Here is a 23544-nt window from a genome sequence, read left to right on the forward strand (position 1 = left end):
GGCAGTAAAGCCTGTCTGTTGAATTTGGTTATGGTTTTCTAAATTTGAGGTTATAAACTGCGTCATTGTCTAGTGCATTGTTGTCAGTTTTACTAGTTTGCAATAGAACAATACTCACACATTTTTAATCCAATTTTACAAAACAGGAAACTGACTTGAATAGACTACAGAATAGTAGGGACCGGGACCGAAAGACGAAGTGGCTCCTGTTAATTTATGCACCACTTAGATAACCCACCTATACAGTGTCTTAACCAACCAGTTAGTAACTTCTCAATGAATTTTTCATTTTAACCAAAACATTCCTAAAACTAGATTGTATAAAATCTTGTACCTACTTATTAAGCCTTACTTTATTCGAATCTTTCTGCAAAATATTTACACACCCATTGTCTATGACAAAAAAGAACAAAACTATTCAACTTCCATAATTTCATTAGTAAATTCTGAATCATTACCTGCATCAAAATCCCAATCAAATTCCGAGTCAGATTCTCCTAATGAAATTATTAAAGGAAGAACGTTTTCAAATGAAAGATTTCACATTAATTTTGCCCAATCTTCCGAAATAAGTTCTTCACAATATCAATCACAGGATCAAGCCATAAATTCACAACTCTATCGCGAAGTTATAATAGGTGTTACAAAAACCCTGTGCCATTTCAATTGGGTCGTTGTTTCTTCCTGCTACATATTTATCTTGTACTCACCTACGATTCAATTTATACACAAAAAAAAAACTTGACTTCATTGTAACTTACTGAAAATATATCCTGCAGTCTAATACAAACACCATCAATACGTTTTAAAGTCGCTTAATTATGATTACGGTAAATTCGGCAACATGTTACGTTCATTTTGATAGGTCCGCATGTCAGGCACTTTAGTGACAGCAGATATGACAGAAATCAAACATGTATCCAACGTTAAAAAATGAAATCATAGCCTCCCCTTATGCCAAAACATCGTGAATGGTATATAGTTTGTATATATTTTTTTGTAAATAAATGGTTTGTTGAGAATCTTTTATATTATTTAGTTTTCATAATTGCTTTTAAACATCGTTGGGGCCCACCATTACCTACTACCTGTATTTTATTGAGGGGCTTACAGAATCAGGGGTGCGGCGCAATCGTGCCCAGGTATTAACAACCACTTGGGTCGCCTCGGCGCAATCGTACCATCGACTTAAAACAACTCAGGTAATACCGGCGCAATCGTCCTATACTGTTGGAGGTAACTACTTTTACGGCCCCAATATAACCTTAGAGTAAACGGACAATTATACCTACACTTGCCACTATACAATCCTGAAATTTAAAAAAATATAATGAACATTGTTGTAATTCTTCACAGCCGTTAAAGTCAAAATCACTATCACTGGAATCTGTATTTACGTTCACGTTTATGATAATTTCTTGGACTGTTCTGATTAAAAACTTTTCTCTCTCTCTCAATACTCTGCAATACACTTGTGTGTATGCCGAAAATAATTACCCCATTGTTCAGGTGTTACAGTTTCCAACCTATGTGTCCATTGCTTTGATGGGATCCATATTAGTCCAGTCAAATAGGGATTCAACCTCGGAATGAAAGATAATAAGCTGAAAATTTGTATAAACCTTTGTTTTGACATTTTATAAGTTGGCTCAAAAGTCTCATAGAATCTCGTGTACGCGAGTCAAGATATTGAAGGTCAAAGGTCGCAAAAATCGGTTTTTTGTAAATATCTCGTTTCCTTTGCTCTAAATGACATTTAGAGTTATTAGAAAAGTTCTAGAGCATGAAATTCTATACAAATTTGGTCTTAAGCAATATTTTATACATTTAACCGTTCTTGAGATAGAGCGCAAAGAGTGGGGAGCGTTTACCCGTATGTGTGATAACGCTAGGCTTCATTACATATTAGATACTACGATTTGTAAAGCTAATTATTTACTAAAAATATTATAATTATGAAGAAACCTTAGTTTTACTAATTAATATATCATATTTCTAGATATTAATGGTATTATTCTTAAATCTGCTTAGTAATATTGACTTCATTTATATTAATAATAAGATATTACAAAGAAATAGTTTAACTACATTTTAATTATATGTATTCTTTATTTACCAACAGATTAGCGTAAATCTATTACGATTCAAGTTTAAATGTGAGGGGAATTTTTTCTGTTATTTTTATGATTAATAGCAAGCATGCAGCTTAATATTCCTCTTGTTCGTCACCGTCTTCCTCTTCTGGTCGCTCAACTTGAATTTCCAATTTGTTGCGCGTGAATCAAAGGCGAATAATTATTCTATGATTTATTGAGACACACACTAGATGTTTGCCGAGCTCTCGCATACATGAATGACTTACACTTTACACTTGATCTACTGTCAAGCTCTGAATTATAAGTGTACAAAAATGACTTACGCTTGCTCTGATGTCAAGCTCTGAATTGCAAGTGAAACTTATTCTAAAACTACCACTATTATAACTACGAGCGCGGGGGGTAGGGTGGCAGATGGCCGACGCCTCAAGCCAAGTTCAGGTAAACTGAACATGGTCCCGCCGTTGAAATGCTCTGATTTCAAAACAATGTGATTAATTGACTTAAATTAAATTGATATGTACAAAAATGATTAAAACTATAAATATAAACAAATCCTTAATTAATTAACCTACAATACATATACATTAATCTTTGAATCATTGAATCACAAATGACAACAACACTAGACCGGTAAAGGGCTCAGTTTGTGCACTGATCGTTTCACCACAACACTTTTTGTTCGGACCGACACAGTTCGCACTTTTTCATCGCGTCCAGGATGCACTGCTTCGATGCGACCGAGACTCCAGCACAAGGGGGGTATGTTGTCCTCGTGAACGATGACGATGTCACCTACAGCTGCAGGGCGCGTTGATGTGGCCCATTTTGAACGTTGTTGCAGTTCGACAATGTATTCACGAGACCACCTTTTCCAAAAATGTTGGCGTACTTGTTGGATTTTCTGCCATTGGTCCAGTCGATGGATGTTGATCTCGGTCACGTCAGATTCGGCCGGGGCGGTGAGTGCAGTACCAATTAGGAAGTGGCCGGGTGTGAGTGGGGATAAATCATCGGGATTTGAGGATAGGGGAGTTATAGGCCGCGAGTTGAGGCATGCCTCAATTAATGTGAGACATGTGTACATCTCTTCATATGTAAACAATGACTGACCTATAATTCTCTTGAAATGAAATTTCATGGACTTAATACCTGCTTCCCAAATACCGCCTACATGCGGAGAACGAGGAGGTATAAAATGCCAGTCAACATTGTTCTCAGCACAATTTGAAATACAATTTTTGAAAAGTTCTGATTTTACGACTTCCTGATGAATGAATCTTAATTCGCGATCGCTTCCTTTGAAGGTGGTTGCGTTATCAGAGTACATTCTTGACGGTTTACCTCTGCGGGACATGAACCTTTTAAATGCTCCGATAAATGATGATGACGTACAGTCGGTAACCAACTCTAAATGAATTGCCTTGGTAGCCAAACATATGAATAAGCAAACATATGCCTTTATAGACCTCTTTCCACGACCTTTTCCTTCTCTTATAGAAATAGGTCCGGCGTAGTCGACACCGCAATCGCGAAACGGTCTGATAAGATTTACTCTGGCATCAGGTAAATTTTCCATAATTTCCTCATATGTGATTGGGGATGCGCGTCTACAAAGTACACAATTATGTAGTATTCTTCGGATGGTATTGCGACCGCCTAAGAGCCAATAAGATTCTCTAATTGCCGCTAAGGTGGCTTGAGGTCCCGCGTGTAATTGACGCAGGTGTTCTCGTTCTACAATTAAATTTGTTATGTGATGCCTTTTTGGTATGACAATTGAAAATTTTTTGTTGTAAAAAATGTTTGCATTTATCAATCTGCCGCCTACTCGGATAATTGAGTCTGCATCCAAAAATGGGTTTAATTTTATTAGTGGACTAGATTTGGGCAGTGGTTTATTTTTTACGAGACAGTTGTATTCGTCGGGGAATGCTTCTTGTTGTGCTAATTTTACAATAACATTATGACTAAATCTTATTTCCTTAACAGACAACGGTCCGGTTATTTTTTCACCTTTAATTTTGTTGTAAAATCGAAAGCAGAGGGCAATGACGTTAATTAATTTTTTGAAAGATGAATATTTTAATAATAATTCGGATGATTCCTTATTAATTACTGCCTTTGTGCATACAATTCGACGTCGTTCTTCTGTTTCGGAAGGATTAATGATATTTTTGATATTGTCCGAATGATCGGTTTCGTTTTGCCACAAAAATGTTGGTCCATTTAACCATAATTTATTGTCAATCAATTGTTTAGGAGTACAACCACGAGAAATAATGTCAGCTGTGAACGCGACATGTTCTCTAAAAGGTAAAAGAATGGAATACAAATCTGACTGAATTTTGGGACCAATTAACAACAGGTCGTTTAGACTTTTTTGATTGGAGGTTTTCGCCGACGCATCAAATACCACACGCAATTGGGTGGTCGTACTGTCTTCCTTTGTTACCCCATGATGCGGTAAATAATAACAAGGGTTGTCGAGTTCGTTTGCCGGTACCTGCTCAGCATGTCCCTGTCGGAAGTAATCTTCAATCACTTTCGCATAGACCGTTTTAAAACCTTTGTCCCTTCTAAATTTGCATTGTAGCGATTTGAAACGCTTTATGGCACCCGCTCTAGAAGTACCTAAATGACGTTTTTCCTGTTTAAATGGCAAAGGGACCACTTATTTACCCGTCTTCGACCGTTTATAATGGTCAGCAAATATTTTCTCACAGAGAGCGTCGTCTTGGTTTATGATTGTTTCGTTTTTAAAAGAGTCCAGTCTACGAAATTTGTGGACCATCTGTTCAGGGATGGGTTGTACGAAGTGGCATGAACCTCGAATTGCAATATCCTGTCTATTGTTGTAACAGGAATTTACAACAACCCAACCAAGTTTCGTTTCTTGCAGAAGAAAGTTTTGTGCCAAAGATTCGCGATTAGGCTTCAAGAGTTGGAAGAAAACTTGAGCACCAATTAATAAATCTATTGCTCCTTTCACATGAAATGTAGGATCTGCTAATTGGATGTGTTGTGGTAATTTTAAATTCGCGGTTGAAAATGAATTACATGGCAAAAATTCGGAAATTTGAGGAATGACTACGCACGACAAATTCGAATTATAATCTTCATAATTCGACTGAATTTTGATATCTGTTACGTTTGACGCATTTGTTAGGGACTGATTGATGCCAGCGACTGACAGAACTACGGGTTGTAATTTTAGTTTTAACAACTTTGCTACTCGTTCTGACACAAAATTTAATTGAGAGCCGCTGTCTAAAAGAGCCCTAAATACGTGTTTTTTACCAAAATGATCATAAACTTGGACTTGTGCCGTGGGAAGTATTACGTTACTAAAATACACTTGATGTGAATTTATCTTCAACACAGTTGGTGGTTGTTGATTATTATTTGTCTGTGAAAGAGTTTCATGCAATAAAGTGTTGTGCGATTCCTTGCAAATTTTACATCGATATTCCGATTTACAAGTGGATGCTACATGATTATTGCGAAAACAATTGTTACATAAGGTTTTTGAATGAACGAGATTGATCCTGTCTTTTACCGTTAAATTGATAAATTGTGCGCAATGAAATAAGTTGTGATTCTGCGAACAACACGGACAAGTGAGGATTTTGTTGTTGTCGGAATTTGATTTTTTGACTTTGTTAGTCGACACATTCGCGACTACTTTAGGGTTCACCTTTTTTGAATTATTGTCATGACTAACGGATTTGTTAGACATTAGATGTAATGTTTCTAATGTTTCGCATCGCTTTTCTAAAAATTCCTTTAGTTGATCCCATGTGGGTAGATTAGCCGTTAATTTAGACTGCCATTCTCTTTTAGACACGAAATCTAATTTTTCCGAAATTATTGCAACTGAAGTAACGTCGCGGAACTTTTGTGGGGTGATATCATGTACATTGAGAGCTTCTAAATGACTTGATACAGTATCTAATAACTTTCGCAATTCCTGATACGATGGTTTGTTTAAATTGTTGTGATTTAAAATGCCAAAAATATGCTCTTGAACAATTAATCTTTGATTGCTGTACCGATTTTGTAGAAGATTCCAGGCAATGTAATAATTTTCAGCCGTCACCTTTAGCGATTCAATTGTTTTAATTGCGTTACCCTTTAAGCACGATTTTAAATAGTGAAATTTGTGAATTTCTGAAAGTTGCGTGTTTTGATCGACTAGAGCTGAAAAAGTGTCGTAAAAAGAGGTCCAGTCAGAATATGAACCATCAAAGGACGGTAATATTAATTCTGGTAATTTAACTGGAATTGATTTTTGATTTACTTCATTTGAATTTGAAATCGGATTTGAAATTGTTGTTTGTTGACTTTGTGGTTTATGTTGGGCTTCCAAAGTGCGTAATTTTGACAAAACACTGTGGTAGTCCTTATCAAAAGTCGTACCTTGATCTGCAGTAGAAGTTTGATTAAGAGAGATTTCTATATCATCAATCTGCATTTGAATTTCAAAAAACTCATCATAAATAGGTCTTAATTTTGTTAACCGTTCTTGAATTTCCATTAAACATGATAAATCTGGAAAGGCATTTTGAGCCAATGTTAATTTGCGTTTTATAGCTCCTCGCTTTATGTTTAACGATGAAAGTGTTTCGGCAGTCATTGTTTACTTATGAATTGTAACGTCGATACCGAAAATTGATTGAAATTGGGAATGGAAAAATGGATTTGAACTGCACTTACTGGTGTGAAGTCTGGTGTCCACGCTGCTGGGGTTGACCTGGTCGTGAAGCTGCTCGTTGATGATGTTCACGCTGCCTAAGGACGTCCTCGTCGTGGGTTTTTTCTTTTTTGATGTTATGGTGTGGAAACACTTTGTTTTATGATGATAATGCGAGAAATCCGGCTCGAAGGACCAAACTGTTGCGCGTGAATCAAAGGCGAATAATTATTCTATGATTTATTGAGACACACGCTAGATGTTTGCCGAGCTCTCGCATACATGAATGACTTACACTTTACACTTGATCTACTGTCAAGCTCTGAATTATAAGTGTACAAAAATGACTTACGCTTGCTCTGATGTCAAGCTCTGAATTGTAAGTGAAACTTATTCTAAAACTACCACTATTATAACTACGAGCGCGGGGGGTAGGGTGGCAGATGGCCGACGCCGCAAGCCAAGTTCAGGTAAACTGAACACAATTCATTCTGGTTGTTTGTTATATTCTGGCATATTCACTTTCTTCTTTAAGACCATCTAGATATGATGAAGCAATGAGGCATGCTTGTCCATTACACTGACCACAAACTGAAGAGCATTGCAAGCCTAATTTTCTATATCCGCAACTCGAACCACAGCCTTTCTTGCAATTGCAAGATATCCTATAGAGCAGTTCTTCTGGTGCTGGTAGTAATAATGTTGTTGTCGGTTCCAAGATGTCATTTTGCAATATCCACCCATATTCCTGATGACGTGATTGAGATGCTGCATTTGTAGGTGGAAGAGATGATAACTGCATCGGTTTGTTGAGTCTTGTTGATTTGATGAATTGCGTATATCGAAAATTGTCAATATTGTGTTCTGATTTTGGAGCATTATACATTGCTAAAAAGACACGTACCCCATTTTTAAAAATGTTTCTAGAGGACAGTTTTCTTGCTGAAATACTTGAGCTGATTGATCCAAATTGGAATGTTTTTCAAACATTTTAATAATTGATAGTAATATACCTAGGTATTCAAGAGTTTACACATTTCAAAGAAAAAATACTTAATTTCTTTGCTACTTAAAATATAACTATGATAGATAAAAATATAATTAAAATGTACCTATTTAAACTATTTCATATTAATATCAATTAAGTACTTACCTAAATATTATTAAAAGGATGTCTGATTTTTATGAATAATACATAGGTATCTATTAATATAATACCTATATTAATTAGTAAATAATTAAGGTTTCTTCATATTATAAAGAGAAGCTTATATTAATAACATAATTACATAAACATTTTTGTTTTATAATACAAAAATTTCCGATAATATTGCGGAATCTGGAAAAGTGCCCCGAATGCTTGCAGCGTTTCCACGTTGAATGGCAAGGGAAATCCTCTCGAAAAGGAATTTCTTTGATTTTGAATCGCCTGATTCCGCGATAAGTCGGTTTCCGATGACATTAATAAAATCGATGGCTTCTTTGCACCAAGGGCCTAAGGTTTCAAATGCTAAACCTTTAAACACGTAGTTTGACGAAATGATTGAACTATATTTGCTATGTTTGCGTTTGCAAGCCATTTCAGCGGCAGAACCTGAGACTTCAGATGATTTCAATACGTAACTGTCTGCAAGTGTATCTACAACAGTGACGTCCCAAACCAAAGGTTGACCTTTAATCCACGGTACTAAAGTCATGCCATCAGGGCGTTTTCCGTCATCCCGAGACAGTCCGTTTGGTTCTAAAGTTGAATTCACATGAATAGAAGTTAAAGACCGGTTGATAATGGAATTAATTTCAGTGTGTCTTGAAAATCTACCACTGCTTTTGAAACAGCTTAGACCATGGGTGCCAATTTCGTCAACTTTCGCATTGCATTTGCAAATATGAGGTGTACAAAGATTACAACCCAATCTTAAACCAATACAAACTTGGAAGGAAGTGTTATCTAAAAGAGTACCAATATTAGGAGAAGGTATTGCATGTAACCAAGATCCTGATTCTCTGCATTGCAAAGCTTTAAAACGAGCCAAGTCTCGAGGTGAATTAAAGATTAAGTCATTGGCAATTATTCGTTTGATATTAATATTATCCCAATTCTTCTGAAATTCTGTAATTGTTGGTATTTCGTTCTCATTTGCTACACCCCAGACTGCTAAAGCTTCATCATAATGGTGAATATTAAGCTCATTATCCTTTGAGTTTAGTAATAAAGAAACAAGCTTTTTAACCCCATTAATTGAAGATAGGAAAGCAGGGAGGCAAATATCGGAAATGCGACGAATTCCCAGACCACCAAATCTAATCGGTAAAGTGGACTGACGCCATTGTAAATCAGTTAAACGTAAATTAAGTATTCTCTCTAAACAAGACTTTAAAGAAGAATCAATTGAATTAACATAATTAGAAAATTTCCAAAATGGAGTTGTTCTTAATAAAAAATTAAATTTTGGTATGAAAAGACAGTTTTTGATTAAAGTATAAGCCACGTGTCTGTTAAGGAATTCAGCTTTGTTTAAAAGATTTTCAACTGTAATTATAGTTTTTTCGACGGTGTTTTTGAAACCTTGGTCAAAGATTGGAGAGCCTAAAAGAGATAAACTTTCTCGGTCACAGATTTTAATGCCTGGTGCTAAATTTTGAAATTCCTTTATGACTTTTAAATCTGTGTCTCCAGAACAGCAAAAGATCTCGCATTTGTTAAAGTTTAATTCAAGGCCAATTTCCTGAGATAAATTTATAGCTTTTTTAAAGTCGGATAAAACTACTTCTGGGTTCTAAGGTTCCATCATCTAAATACCATATATTCATTTGAGAATCCAAAGATAAAATAATTGGTTGAATCGCAAGACTAAAAATCATGGGACCGCAGGGATCTCCTTGCTGGGCTCTAACAGAAGAAGAAATTAAATGATTACCGAAAAATAAAGTTGAAGGATTTCTATAGCATTGATAAAGATAAGGGTACAGAAGTGGGGTATGACATTGGACTTCTTTCAGAATACAATCCCGTTCGACTGAGTTAAAGGCATTTTTGAAATCTAATTTAAGAAGAACTTTGCCACGGTTTTGATCGTTATTAACAAAGGTTCGTGTGGTATGAATTGCTGCTTCGCATCCTAGTTTAGTTGCGACTCCAAGTTGGTGTGGAGATAAATACGAATTTACAATATTTCGACTTTGAAAACAGGCTAGCTTTGAGGTCAATCTTCGCAAACAGTTTCCGATAGCGATCGGTCTAAGTCCTCCATCTTTCTTGTTAAGGGCACATAAAGACGCACCATACAATAAATGGCAGATTTCTGAAGGAAGTTGCCCAGATAATAAAAAATTGCACAGTTTGGTTAAAGCTCTTAGTGCCTTCTGACCTGCTTCACCCGCTGACAAAGATATGATATCTTTCAAGTATTGTGGTCTCATATTATAATATTTTTAGTAAGTAATTAACTTTATAAATCGTACTATGTATTGGAGTCCATAGTTACCTAGCGTTATCATCATACGGCTTAACGCTCCCCACTCTTAGCGCTCTATCTCAAGAACGGTTAAATGTATCAAATATTCCTTAAGACCAAATTTGTAGAGAATTCTATGCTCTACAACTTTTGTAATAACTGGAAATGTCATTTGGAGCAAGGGAAACAAGATATTTACAAAAAACCGATTTTTGCGACCTTTGACCTTCAATATCTTGACTCGCGTACGCGAGATTCTATGAGACTTTTGAGCCAACTTATAAAATGTCGAAACAAAGATTTATACAAGTTTGTAGCTTATTATCTTTCATTCCGAGGTTCACCCCTTTTTTGCCTTTTTTGACTGGACTATATTGGGTTTAATGATTTCTTTGTCAAATGATCGTTTTGCTTGGCTCCATACCATCTCAATCGCATAATAATATGCAATGGTATAGAGACAAGCGTAGAACTGTCCTGCTTGTTCAAGTATTTCATCTACAGCGTACTTTTTTCCTTGTAATTATTTCTGCAGATGTTAAGCAGAGTATCCATTTAATCGGCAGCATTATATGTGATGTTGTTTTCTTGTAACTAATTTTGTAAATCACACTTCTTCCACACAGTTGTTGGCCGTTTTTCCTTCTGCCTGCTATGGTAACTGGCGTTATCCAACAAAATTAATGAGGGTTCGTGTATATCACGTCAACCTGAGTATTGTTATCGAGAGCATTGGCAGTGTAGTCCGTAATGCATACTAGATTTGTAATCACAGAACGCGAAGAGACAAAACGATGCTGATTTTCCGAAAAATGACACTTAACATTTGAATAGATAAACCTATACAAGATAGATTCAAACAACTTAGAGAAATTAGACAGAATTGTGACGGGGCGGTAATTATATTGATCAGACTTCTATCTCCAGACTTAAATATTGGACAAACTCGTCCAACCTGCCACATGATTGAGTATTCACCCGACCTTAGAATAAAGTTGAACAAAACACGAAGGGGAGGGAGAAGTAAGAACTTACAGTCTTTAATCAAAAAAGCAGGACTTCCACCATCACCTGAACATAGGCCCGACTTAAGTCATCCAATGGATTCCAAAATATCAGCATTTGAAACGTTATACAAATGGAATGTAGCATTTCCAGGAACATCTATCAAGTTCGCAGGAGCATCTACAGTATCATAGGAATTCTTAAAATGAGTCGCAAAACTATTCACAATTTCCGAAAATCAGCTTAAAGAATGACCACCATTGCTCATACGGGAAGGAATCCTACTCCAACCCTTTCTGTTGTTAACAAATGACCAGAAATTCTTAAGGTCACGGACTAAATTTTCTCGGAGCTTAGAAATACAATCACGGAGAGCCACATCAATTTTACGCTTCACGTCACGTCTTGGGTTCTTAAATTCTATAAAATAGGATGGAAGACCAGTGCGCTTATATTTTTTTGGAAAAAATACTCTTCTTCCTGATTTTAGCAATGATCGCTGAATTAAACCATACAGGATAGTGCCGCGTCGTACACTTCTTGAGTGGTACATGAAGATCAAAAATTTCATATAGTTTCGAATAGAAATGTTCACACATAACATTAAGATCATCACAAACTGATACGAAACTCCAATCAACACCCATAAGTTCGATACACAAACCTACAAAATCAGCCTTCCTAAAATTGTAAGCGGCAACATCCGGAATCTGACGTGCAGTAAACGAGTTCGCAACCTCAATAGTACAGGAACAAAACAGGACAGGATGATGTCTGCTTTCAATCAACATCGGCAAGAAATCATGATGTACTTCACAGTTGAAATCAGCAACCAAGACAGTAGTAGTGGTAGTAGTCTACCTAAACTACCATTATCAACAACATTATGTTGAGAAAGATTCAATGTACTCAAAAAGTTTGTAACAGCTGAGCATTTGGAATCAGACACACCACGACCGACACTTCCAAACCCAGGAGCATTGAAGTCACCAACAAGTAGGACTTTCGAAGAAAAAGAACTAATCATCAACTCAAAACACTTCAACGCAGTTAGAGAATCCGAAGTTGTCAAAAATGGAGGAAAGTATAAAACAAACAGATGAATATTGGTCAAAAAGTTCAACACTACTTTACAGCAAACCACATCAAGGGAAGGCACACTCTTACGAATTGCCGAAACATCAACCATTTCAACAGTAAGAGTTACGAGCTAACAGCAAGAGACCACCACCCCTAGACAGACCCAGAGTAGCAAAATTTCTATCACATCTAAATACAGTAAACAAATAATGATCAACAAGTTCAGAGGAATAGACACAGTCAGATAACCACGTCTCAGAAATGGCTATCAAATCAAAGTCGCATGTAGAAGCTGAATTAAAAAATAATTAATCCTACTATTCATACCACCAACATTTTGTTGGTGAGCTAGACACTTATCGTAACCGTAGGCAGCGTGATTGTAGTCAATAACTTCATCCTCAGCTCTTTCCTTTAGTTTTAGACAATTTACGCAACACAGCTCTGAGGCATTACACTCTTTGGCAGCACGTTCCTTCGCACAGCGAGGACAGCTTAGAGCGCTTTTACACTTATGTGACGAATGATTGAAACCGTTGCAATTGAAACATCTAGATACTTCTTCTACAGCATCATAAATCGTGCAGCTGTCCAGACCGATTAAGCAATACCTTACACTCGGGGCCTTTTTATAAGTTGAAATATCCACCTTGATCAGTGCACAAAAGATACTTTGAGCTAATTTTAGAAGCTTCAATTCAGATTTTTTTCTCGAAGACATATTCATTTTGCTGAGACAAATAAGTGAGTAAAGTTGCCTTATTTAACTCTCCTGAGATGCCTGAGACTCGAATGCGTGGGCGCACTGGTCTCTTTTACCTCATATTAGTCTGAGAGTTTCTCCCTGACAATTTACTTTTTAGCCTCCTGTGATGGAAACTTTGTAAACACGCACTGTTCGCGTCACATGAAACTTTGTTTTTACAGCGACTGTGGGACGGTGAATTTTTTCCACATAGTTACTATGCGGCGAAGTAAATAATCCTTATTTTTAACCTTTAAGAAACGTAGAATTTTAGCTTAATGAAGATGAGTTTCAGGAGAACAATATGTATACATTTTGAATTCAATTACGCAGAGATCGGATTTAAATAGGCGTTAAGTAGGGAGCGCAGAATCAATTTCCATGCAAATACGCTAACCAAGTACAAATCGCTCAGAGTTGTTCAATGGCCAGTATTAATAAAAGGTAGCAAATGCTTTTGCTCGTTTTAGAAAGCATTTGCTTGACGATATTAGGATTTGCTTCTTTTACTATTAATAAAGTTTAGCATTTACATGAAATAGTAAGCAATTGCTAGGATAAATGACATTCTCCTTCAAGTCGTACTAGTAGTTATAAATCGGCTGTTAAAGCACCATAAAAGTATGTTCCAAGTGCCAAGAAACCGTAAATTTTACAAAGAAAGGAAAGACAATACCATTACAAGAGAAGATGATATAAAATTGTTTCATTTCCGAAATGAAAGTGTTCAGTGGATTGCTGATTTTCTTGGGAATGACGATGAAGAAACACGTGGTGGTGCTTTATCTTCGGTGATGAAAATAAAAATATTGTTGCGATATGTGGCTGATCCAGGTATAAAAAATAAAATTATTCATAGAGTAATAAATATTGTTAAACTATCTACAGGGCAAGCCACATAAGGGTTATTTCTGAATTTATTTTGTACGCAACCAAAAAAACTAATGAGTAATGACGCTGACCACTTGATACCGTTTATAATGTGATTTAATTTAGTAATCAACGTAGGTATAATTTGGTTAAAAATGTCAAAATGACAGTTGATGAATTTAATTTTTGATTTCATTAATCAGAATAGGATAACGTCATTTTGACATATTTAGCCAAATTACATACCTACGTTGATTACTAAATTAAATCACATTATAAACGGTACCAAGTGGTCAGCGTCATTAGTATTTTTGGTTGCCTAGAAAATAAATTCAAAAATAAGCCTTATGTGACTTGCTCTGTATAGGATTTCAGATTGGGGTAGCTGAACTCATGGAAGTAAGTCAACCAATTGTATCGAATGTTGTAAAATTTGTCACGGGAAAAATTATAGACAAGGCACCACTTTGGATACATTTTCCTGGCGCCCTGCGTTGAACGGCAAGCAATTACTTGTCAAGTCACTAGCATATGCTTTCGTCAAGAGGTTTTCTTTATTAATACCAAAACAAGCAATTGCTAGAAGCAAAAGCTTTTACTTTAAAACAAATGCTAATGCTAAGTAGCAAATGCTTGGAAGCATTTGCTTATTTTTATTAATATCACCCAATATTATAAATACAATCAGCGCACGGAATAATGCTAGTTAATCCGACCTGCGATGGTTTTTATTACTGAACAGGCCGACTGTATCGTTTTTGTTGCGCTTTTATTCAGCGTGAGACGGAAGCGATTGTCCAGTGCCGGCACAAATGGTTTGCGAATTTATTTGAATAAAATTTATAAAATGGAATTAACTGTCCCAACACCTCGCGGCAACTGACCACGCAATTTTTTTTTTTTTTTTTATTTAAAAGAAAAGTCATCGCATCAGCTACTATGGCCATTAGTGATGTACAAAATGTGTATTACATTCATCATATTTTGCTCAGACAATTTATTTCCTTCAGGTAGTTTCTGAGTGTGGGCCAGTCGTTGAAGACCTTTGTGTATGTTTCATTTGTATCTAGCTTGTATCTACCCCGTTGTTCGACAAGGGCTGGACAGTCGCGCAACAGGTGTGGTACGGTGGCGGCCTCCCGTTGACAAAAGCTGCAAGTTGGTCGGGTTTTCTTGTCCAGCAACCACGAGTGGGTAAGCGAGGTATGCCCTAATCGGAGTCTTGAGATCATCACCTGCGACTTGCGGTCATTTGGCAGAAGTATTTTTTTCCTGACGATCGGCTGAATTGTATGGAGATGGTTGTCTACTTGGTTCCACGATGTTTGCCACTTTTCCCATATTTTCGATTTAATGTATCCTGTGAAGTCTGCCATCAAGTTGTAGACAGCTAATGGGGAGTCTACGTTAGCTGCGGCCATCTTGGCTAGTGTGTCTGCTTCATCGTTGCCATGTATTCCAATATGTGACGGCGAGTAGATAAACCGCAACTCCTTCCCTTGCAAATGAATGCGTTGACGGATCTCGGATATTTCCCGCACTAGAGGATTGTCCGAGTAGAGGTGCTGGAGAGCCTGTAGCGCACTGCAAGAGTCAGTACACACCACAAATTCAGACTTCTCGCTTTCGGTTATCATACGGAGCGCTTTTAGTAGGGCAACGAGTTCTGCACAAAATATGCTGCTGTAGGAGGCCAGATGTAGCTGCGCTGTGTGTCTGTGTGAGAAAACCGCTGCCCCTACATCATTTCTGATCTTTGATCCATCTGTGTAGAGAAAGGTTGAAGTGGGATATCTGCTCTGGAGTTGGTAAAACACGTTGACAAGAAGACTGGGTGGCGTATCTGCTTGCTTGTATTTGGCCAGGTCAAGGAAGATGCTCGGTCGAACTATGGTCCATGGGGGGGGGGGGGGGGTGGATGTATGCTCAGTACTGTAGAAGGAAGGCAACGACATTGAGTAAGTTTCTAGGAGACGGCGATCTGGTTAGACTCCGAGTATAAGGTGGTGGTGTGCGGAGTAAATAACAGCCGATAATTTGAGTGAGAGTCAGCTCTTTCGGATACTCTCGCGGCATAAATAAGAGTTAGTTGTTCAAGTCTTAGAGTTAAAGGTGGCTCTTGACAGAGGACATGCATGCTAGCCGTGGGGGTGGTGCGATAGGCGCCTAAGGCAATTCGTAAGGCTGCGTTTTGTATCACCTGGAGTTGCCTGAACGTTGTTTTGGCACATGCTCCGAAAGCTATTAATCCATACTCGATCCTCGATCGAATTAGGCTCCGGTAAATGGAGAGTAGAGTCTTAGTATCTGCCCCCCAGTTTTGACTTGCCAAGCTGCGTAGAAGTCCTAGAGCTTTGGTACAGGCTGCATGTATCGAGGTGATATGAGCCTTCCAATTCAACTGTGAATCGAAGATTATTCCTAGAAATCGGATAGATGGGACAGCTGCTAAAGGCTGGCTATACAGTGTCAGCTTGGAGGTTAGGTTTACTCTTCTCTTGCTAAAGAGTATGCATTTCGTCTTATCACTTGAGAATCTGTACCCTGTTTGATATGACCAGGATTCCAATCTGTCAATTCCATTTTGTACCTCCCGCTCTAGTAGATCGATGTGCTTTCCTGTCGTGTATATTATGAGGTCATCAGCATATATCACGTGGCAAAGTGGATAAGATATATGCTGCCCTATATCATTCAGGGCTATCAGAATTAGGGATGGACTAAGTACTGATCCCTGCGGGCAGCCGTTCTGTAATTCTCTCTGCTTTGATAGAACACCATTTGCTTGGACACGAAAACCTCTATCTGTAAGAAAGTTCCTGATGAAGTAGAACATGTGACCTTGAATTCCCCATTTGTTTAGCGATTTGAGTATACTATGTCGCCACGTCATATCGAAGGCCTTTTCCAAGTTGAAAAATACACAAAGGACTTTATGGTTCTGTGCAAATGCTTTACGGATTGTGGATTCCAAGTTTACTATATTGTCTAATGTGGAGCGATGTTTTCGGAAGCCATTCTGTGCTTTTGAGAGGAGGTTATTAGATTCTAGGCGCCAAAGAAGCCTCCGTTTTACCATTCTTTCGAGTACCTTGCACATATTACATGTAAGAGAAATTGGTCGAAATGAGCTTGGCATGCTGTCTGTTTTGTTGGGTTTCTTGAACGGTAACACTATCGCTTGGGTCCATCCTTGAGGAAAGCGATGTGTTGTCCAGATCAGGTTGTAAATTTGCAATAGCCTCTCCTTCCCTTTACTTGACAGGTTTTGTATAAACCTGAGTGGTATGTCGTCAGGGCCAGGACTTGTTGTACGGGAAGTTAAAAGGGCATCGTCTAATTCAGTCATGGTAAATAATTTGTCATCCGGATGGTCTGACATTAGTTCGATAGTTGGAAGGCGTTCTGTTTCTGATTCAGCCTTAATGCTGAGAAATCGATCATCATAATTTGAGCTGCTTGATGAATTCTGAAATTGTGTGGCTAAGAGCTCCGCAGCCTCCTCATTTGTGCTTGCTACATCTCCGTTTTCATTAGTCACCCTGATTAATGCATTGCGGGACACTCCCCTAATTTTCCCTACTTTGCTCCAGACGTCCCGGATGGGGGTGGACGATGTGATAGTTGAGACATAAGCTTGCCAGGATTCTTTTTTGCTTTGTTTTAACGTAAAGCGTTTTTTCGCCCGAGCTTTCTTGAAGTTGATTATGTTTTCAATTGTAGGGTTTCTCTTCATTTTGTGGAAAGTTCTTTTGCACTGTGCTACTGTTTCTGCGCACTTTGCGTTCCACCAAGGTACGGTACGAAGTCTTTGCGGGCTGAAATAGCCTACTTTTCTGACGTGTTTGTGGGCGGCTTCCAGTATCACATTGTTGAAACGATTCAGTATGTTGTCTATATCTTCTTCCTCATTTAGTAGCGGTAGCTGTTTATCGACTTCTTCGGCAAATTTTTGGAAGTCTGCATATTGCATATTCCATCTCGGTTGTCGTTGAGAGTCTGGGGCATGACGTAATCCATGGAGGTGTAGCTTGATGGGATAGTGGTCACTGCTGTGCAAATATGGCTCTATCTCCCAAGCAGTTTTAGGCGCCAATGTGGGACTACAGAGAGTAAGGTCTATAGCCGAAAAAGTTCCATTTGCAGCGTTGAATCTTGTGTTGGCTCCGGAATTGAGAAGAACTAGGTTGTGATCTTCCATTAAGCTTTCTAACATCTCTCCACGAGTGTCAGTGCGGTTCGATCCCCAGATCACATTGTGGGCGTTAAAGTCTCCTAGAAGAACAAATGGTCTGGGTAGTTGTTCGATTAACTTACTAAGTTCTAGTACGGTGATAGTCGCATTAGGTGGTAAGTAAACATTGCACACCGTAAGCTTTTGTGTTGGTAAATACAGCGAGACTGCAATCACTTCAAGAGTTGTTTCAAGGGATATCTTTGTACAGAGAATGTCGTCTTTAACATAAATCGCCACTCCACCCGAAGCTCTTTCCCTGATAGCTCTGTTTTTGTAGAAAGCTTGGTAAGTTCTTATGACATGCACCTTCTGATTTGTGAAGTGTGTTTCTTGTAGGCACACAACTAACGGACTAAGGTTTGAAATAAGAAGTTGAAGGTTTACTAGATGTGAAAAGTAGCCGTTGAGGTTCCACTGTAGTATTGTTGAGAGGGCTTGTTGCGGAGTGAAAAGGATAGAGAAGTAGAAGAAGTTAGTTCAAACTAGAGAGGGAACTGTCCGTGCAGCTTTCCTCCGTGTCTGAGACTTCTGTTAGTGGTTGCTTCCTGTGGATGCATTGTTTAGCTATTCTATTTCTGTATTTTGTGCACCTCTGTTTCATACCCTGATCCTTGAAATGGGAGTGCAGTTTTGCCAGTAAGTCGAGGAAGTGGTCGATATCGTCGGTAAATTCTTCTACAAGGGCCAGCGGGTCTTTGCATCCTGATGCATTCCTGAAAAAGTGAACTATTTTACTTGCTTCAGTCTTTATTGGTTCTGTCAGGTTATTCATGAAAGTGTGTATTGTCTGAAGCTTGTCGTCACTAGATTTCATTTGTTCTGCGTCTTTTTTTAGTCTCTTTTTCTGCTGCTGAGGTCTCTTAAACACTGTGGTCTCCCCCAGGTCATTTTCTGTACTGTCGTGTGGCACGCTAGCTGAAGAGGACTTCGCCGCCCTTTTCTGTCCTATCATCTTTTCTATTCCTTTGCGAGTGTCTTCGTCTTCGCAGTCCATGTTGTTTTGTACGGTGTCTTGTTGGTTTTCTTTGTTGGTGTCTGGGTTTATTTCTGGTACATTGTCCTGCTGTGTTGGGGGTGCAGTACATTGCGAGGCGATGTGGCCCTGAACCTTACAAAGATAACAAATTAAGTCATTTGAGAAAAATATCCTATAATTTGTATCCTCAAATTTGATGACTAGGGAAGATGGTAGAGTAATTGTATCGTTGGGCTGCACAAATATCTGCCGCTTGAAGCTTAGGATGTGGGTGAGCTCTTCATCCCGAATTCCTGCTCGAAGATGTGTCATAGGTGAGAGGGTCGTGTAACCGATGCGTTTGATTTCATTTATGAGTACTTCGTTCGGTATCGATGGGCACACATTTGACAAAATAATGCGCTGCGAGGGAGTGATAAGACGCCTGATGTTTACCTCATATTCGTTAATTTGGACTGATTTGTATTGTGCAATTAAGCTGTCTACCAGTTCTACGCTGTCTAGGTATATGCAGATTCGGTTATTCGATATTCGGGATGCAAAAATGATGTGTTTTGCTCCTACGATGTTTGCGATTGGCCTTACATAGTCTACCAGTTTCAAGTCGGCGGTTACTGCTAAGATAATGGCTTGTTATTTTTTCGGAAATTTGGTGTTGCTCATTGTTGGGGGTTGCTCAGTTTGGGGGTTGTCCATGTTATGGGTTGAATTCATTTTTTGGCGTTATTCTAATCGGCATCGTTGGTTGCCTACAGCGGGCACGATTTGCATGCACCGCACGACGCACCGTTATCAGTGGCCGGCGAAAATCGCCAGTAAAAAGGGGCCAAATAATTAGCTATGTTTTGCTTTACCTTGTAATAATGTGATGTCGGTTCTAAGCAAACGATGTAGGATGGCTTATGTCTTGACTTGACCCACTTTATAAGGGGCTGTGGTTTTTGAAGATACAGGTTTTCCGTTGATTTGTTGCGGAACACGTGTCAGCACGTTTTCAGAAAAAAACACTCTGACCACGCAATTGCTGCCATCTCGCCAATGCATAGTAATTTGACTTTTTCTATAATTCATTTGTTATTTAAATGAAGAATTTAAAATTATTAGGTTGTGTTACAGAGAATGGACTTATTTATTGGCATTAATAATTAAAAGTTTCTCTAAATTTTCTTCCGTTAATCTATTTCGTTTAGGTGTTAACAGGTCTTTAAATATTGAGAACGATCTTTCTACATCGCAATTTGTTAAGGGACAATGATCAAAATACTTTACTAAATTTTCGTATTTACTTTTTAATTGTTGATTTTCAAATATTCCTAACGAAATTTGTTTAACAATATGTAAATCCGGATTTTTTGCGAAAACTAGATTTATTTTTTGTTGAAGCCGGGAACCAAACTCTCCTGGAGTGGATTTCAAACTTTTTAGTGTCCCGTCGAGTTTTGATATACATACGTTCTTTTAGGGAGATATTTTGATTTTCAAAATATGAGATTATTTTTGGTAAGCCACTAAAATGGTTTTGAATAAATTTTAAATGGTAAATTAAGAAAGTTCTACTAAGAAGTTACTTGCATTCGATTATGGCACGAAATTCGTCCGCAAGAGACAAGATAATATTTTTTAAAGGTTCTAGATGTGCGCAATAAAAGTCACACGCTTCTATCCAAGTACCCCATCGCGTAATTACTGGACTTGGGGGTAGTGGTAAATGTGGCATTTTCTCCTTATAAAGACTGATCCGATGTAGAGCCTTCAAAAAAATCTTTTTTTCCCTACCGGTTAGAAATGTAGGCTGTCGATACCTCATTTGAGGTGAGAAAATTCAACTTTCTCGCTAAGGTAAGAAAGTTAATCATGAAATGTTTATGGTAAAACTGTACCAAAATACAAATGTCAAAAGTGTCAGAAGTGAAATAAGTTATTTGATAAATGAAAGCCAATTCAATAAAGCAAGTTGGTAGATCAATCAGATAATCTGGAAATAAACAGAGATAAGCTAGGTAGGAAGGTAGGTACTACAACTTCTAGTTTTTTATATGTTTTAGGTTAAAATGCTACCTAACCTCAACTTTTTTTGCAGGATCAGTAGGATTTTCCATAACATCATTGCAATTAAAGTTTGAAAAGGCAGGTTTGCTAGAAGATGGGACATTAAGCGAGCAATAATTCACTGGAACGTGGGTAAAGGGGTATAAGTCCAAAAATGTGCAAATTTAGATAAGTCTACCCAACATTTTATTTAGAACTCCTACACGATTGTACAAAAATATTACTCTAGAAAATAAACAGATAAGCTAGGTACGTACTACAACTTCTAAAAATTAATCTAAGTACTTAATTTTTTATATTTTTTCAGATTAAAAGGCTACCTAACCTCAACTTTTTTTGATTAATTTCTTCCAATTTCTAATCTAAACGGAAGCAAGCTATTAAGTAATTGAACAATAACATTAACTATCATTTTAATTATGGTGGAAATTAAAATTAAAACTACAATTTTCATTATTTCGAATAGTAATTCCTGATTTCGTGCTATTAATTGGTATGTTATATTCCGAGTTTAATGCATTGTTCTGATTAAATATATTTGCAGGATCAGTAGGACTTTCCATAACATCATTGCAATCAATGTTTGAAAAGGCAGGTTTGCTGGAAGATGGGACAACTGAAGGTGAAGTCATTGAAGATGAACCCGGTTGTGCTTTTGAAATTTGAACCAGCCGTGCTATTTTTTTTTACTTTCTACGCAGCCTTCAGCAATGTTGCTAGATTTCCACCCACCATGACGTTTTAAATCCAAAACTCCCCCACCTTGCAAAGCCAGTGCAGGGGCAGATGTCCTAGGAAAGCAGTGACCAGTATAAAGCTGCGGATCTTCAAAATTCAAAAACATCGCAATTTTTTTAGGCATACTACCGAAAGTGTTATGCCCAATTGGTGTTTGGTTATTTTTCCATTACGAAAATTGAGAAATAGACGTGATGATTCAGCAGGTCTCATAGAAACATATTTTTTAATTTTTTCTATCCAATTTTACTCAATTACAACGAATTTTCTTGAGACTCCAGTTTTTGTGGAAGGTATATTTACCACAATAATATCATTTTTAATGTCTAAATCATTAATGGACATTTTAGCGAGTTCGTCGCTTTTGCACGCGCCAGCTACACCCAAAATTAAAGCAACCTAAACGAATATTTTTATTATTGTGACATACACCATACATGTACTTACCTTTATGACAATAAACTCTTCGTCTCTGGCATCTTCGAGGAATGAATTGACTTGGGTCATATTTAAGACGATTTTTTGGGGATATAGCCCACATTTTTTCGCTTTACAAACGATATTAATTTTGGAAACTTTGAGATATCCACGTTGTCTCGAAGATTTACAGTCGTTTTTACCATTGAATAAAGTGACCAAAGTGTCGATGACTTATAATTTTCAGATTTTTCTTGGAAGTTAACTAAGACTACATTTTCAGTGATTTTAGTCACATTTCTTGTTTTACACCATTCCTTGAAGTCATTATAACTGTTATTATATCTGGTTTGCGATTTTTCCGGTAATAAATTTCCTACGGTGGCAAGCGCCGCAGCCCGAATGTCAGGTGGTGTGCAAGAGATATTAGAGAGTTTTCGCGTTACGTTTTTCAGATAACCGTGTACGCTAACGCCGGTGTTGCTAGGCAATAGCGTAACCGATTCATTATTACAATAAACGATTACGGTAATTGCTCGCGAATAGCGAACCGGTTATTTTAACGGAACGTAACGCGAAAACTCTCTATTATCTGTATCAGACATTGTAAAGCCGAGATTCTATACTGAAATTAAAGTTTAAGATATGTATATAAATAAATGTTAAATAGATTACTTTACCCTGTTTATATCAAATTTTCGAACAAACGTCAAATCTTCAAATGCGATGAATATAACCGTTTTGTTGTGCCGGTAGGGAAAAAATAGTATTCAAACCTTGTTCAGAAAGTGCCCTTGCAGACCTTAGGCACTTAAAACCTCGCCTACGGCTCGGTTTATAATCTTTGCCTGCGGTCTGCAAGAAAGCACTTTCTTACCTTGGTTTGAAATATGTATACTATTTAACTAAATTGGCTACAACAAATTAAAAACATATAATTTACCATAATTATTTTATGAATTTCGAATTTTAATTGTAATTTTCTTCATACGAATATATATATATATATTTATCTATCTATCTCTCTATCTCTTTTTATATTAATACTCATTTTTTTATTCTGTAAATTTTATTATCTCCTTGAAAAACTCTTCTTCTCCTTTTTCCTCCTCCTCCTCCTCCTGGTCCTTGGCCCCTCCTCTCTCTCTCTCTGGTCCTCTCCATCCTCTGGTCCTCTCCTCCA

General features: G+C 37.5%; 2 long non-coding RNA genes across 4 annotated transcripts; one reads left to right on the forward strand and one right to left on the reverse strand.

Moving 5' to 3' along the window:
* Window positions 1-335: 335 nt before the first annotated feature.
* Window positions 336-984, reverse strand: LOC138140615 (uncharacterized). Its single transcript, XR_011162641.1, has 2 exons — window positions 762-984; window positions 336-710 (listed from the first exon to the last, which is right to left on the reverse strand). It is a non-coding gene; the product is annotated as an uncharacterized lncRNA (long non-coding RNA).
* A 19917-nt stretch (window positions 985-20901) lies between these two features.
* LOC138140612 (uncharacterized) lies at window positions 20902-22422 on the forward strand. Of its 3 annotated transcripts, none has more exons than XR_011162638.1 (5): window positions 20902-21165; window positions 21238-21455; window positions 21514-21699; window positions 21751-22237; window positions 22295-22422. It is a non-coding gene; the product is annotated as an uncharacterized lncRNA (long non-coding RNA). The 3 variants fall into 3 exon arrangements; XR_011162637.1 differs by having other exon boundaries at window positions 20908-21165; window positions 21751-22015; window positions 22065-22422; XR_011162636.1 differs by having other exon boundaries at window positions 20913-21165; window positions 21751-22422.
* The last annotated feature ends 1122 nt before the right edge of the window (window positions 22423-23544 follow it).

The sequence above is a fragment of the Tenebrio molitor genome, chromosome Y (assembly GCF_963966145.1).
Source record: "Tenebrio molitor chromosome Y, icTenMoli1.1, whole genome shotgun sequence".
Taxonomy (NCBI): domain Eukaryota; kingdom Metazoa; phylum Arthropoda; class Insecta; order Coleoptera; family Tenebrionidae; genus Tenebrio; species Tenebrio molitor.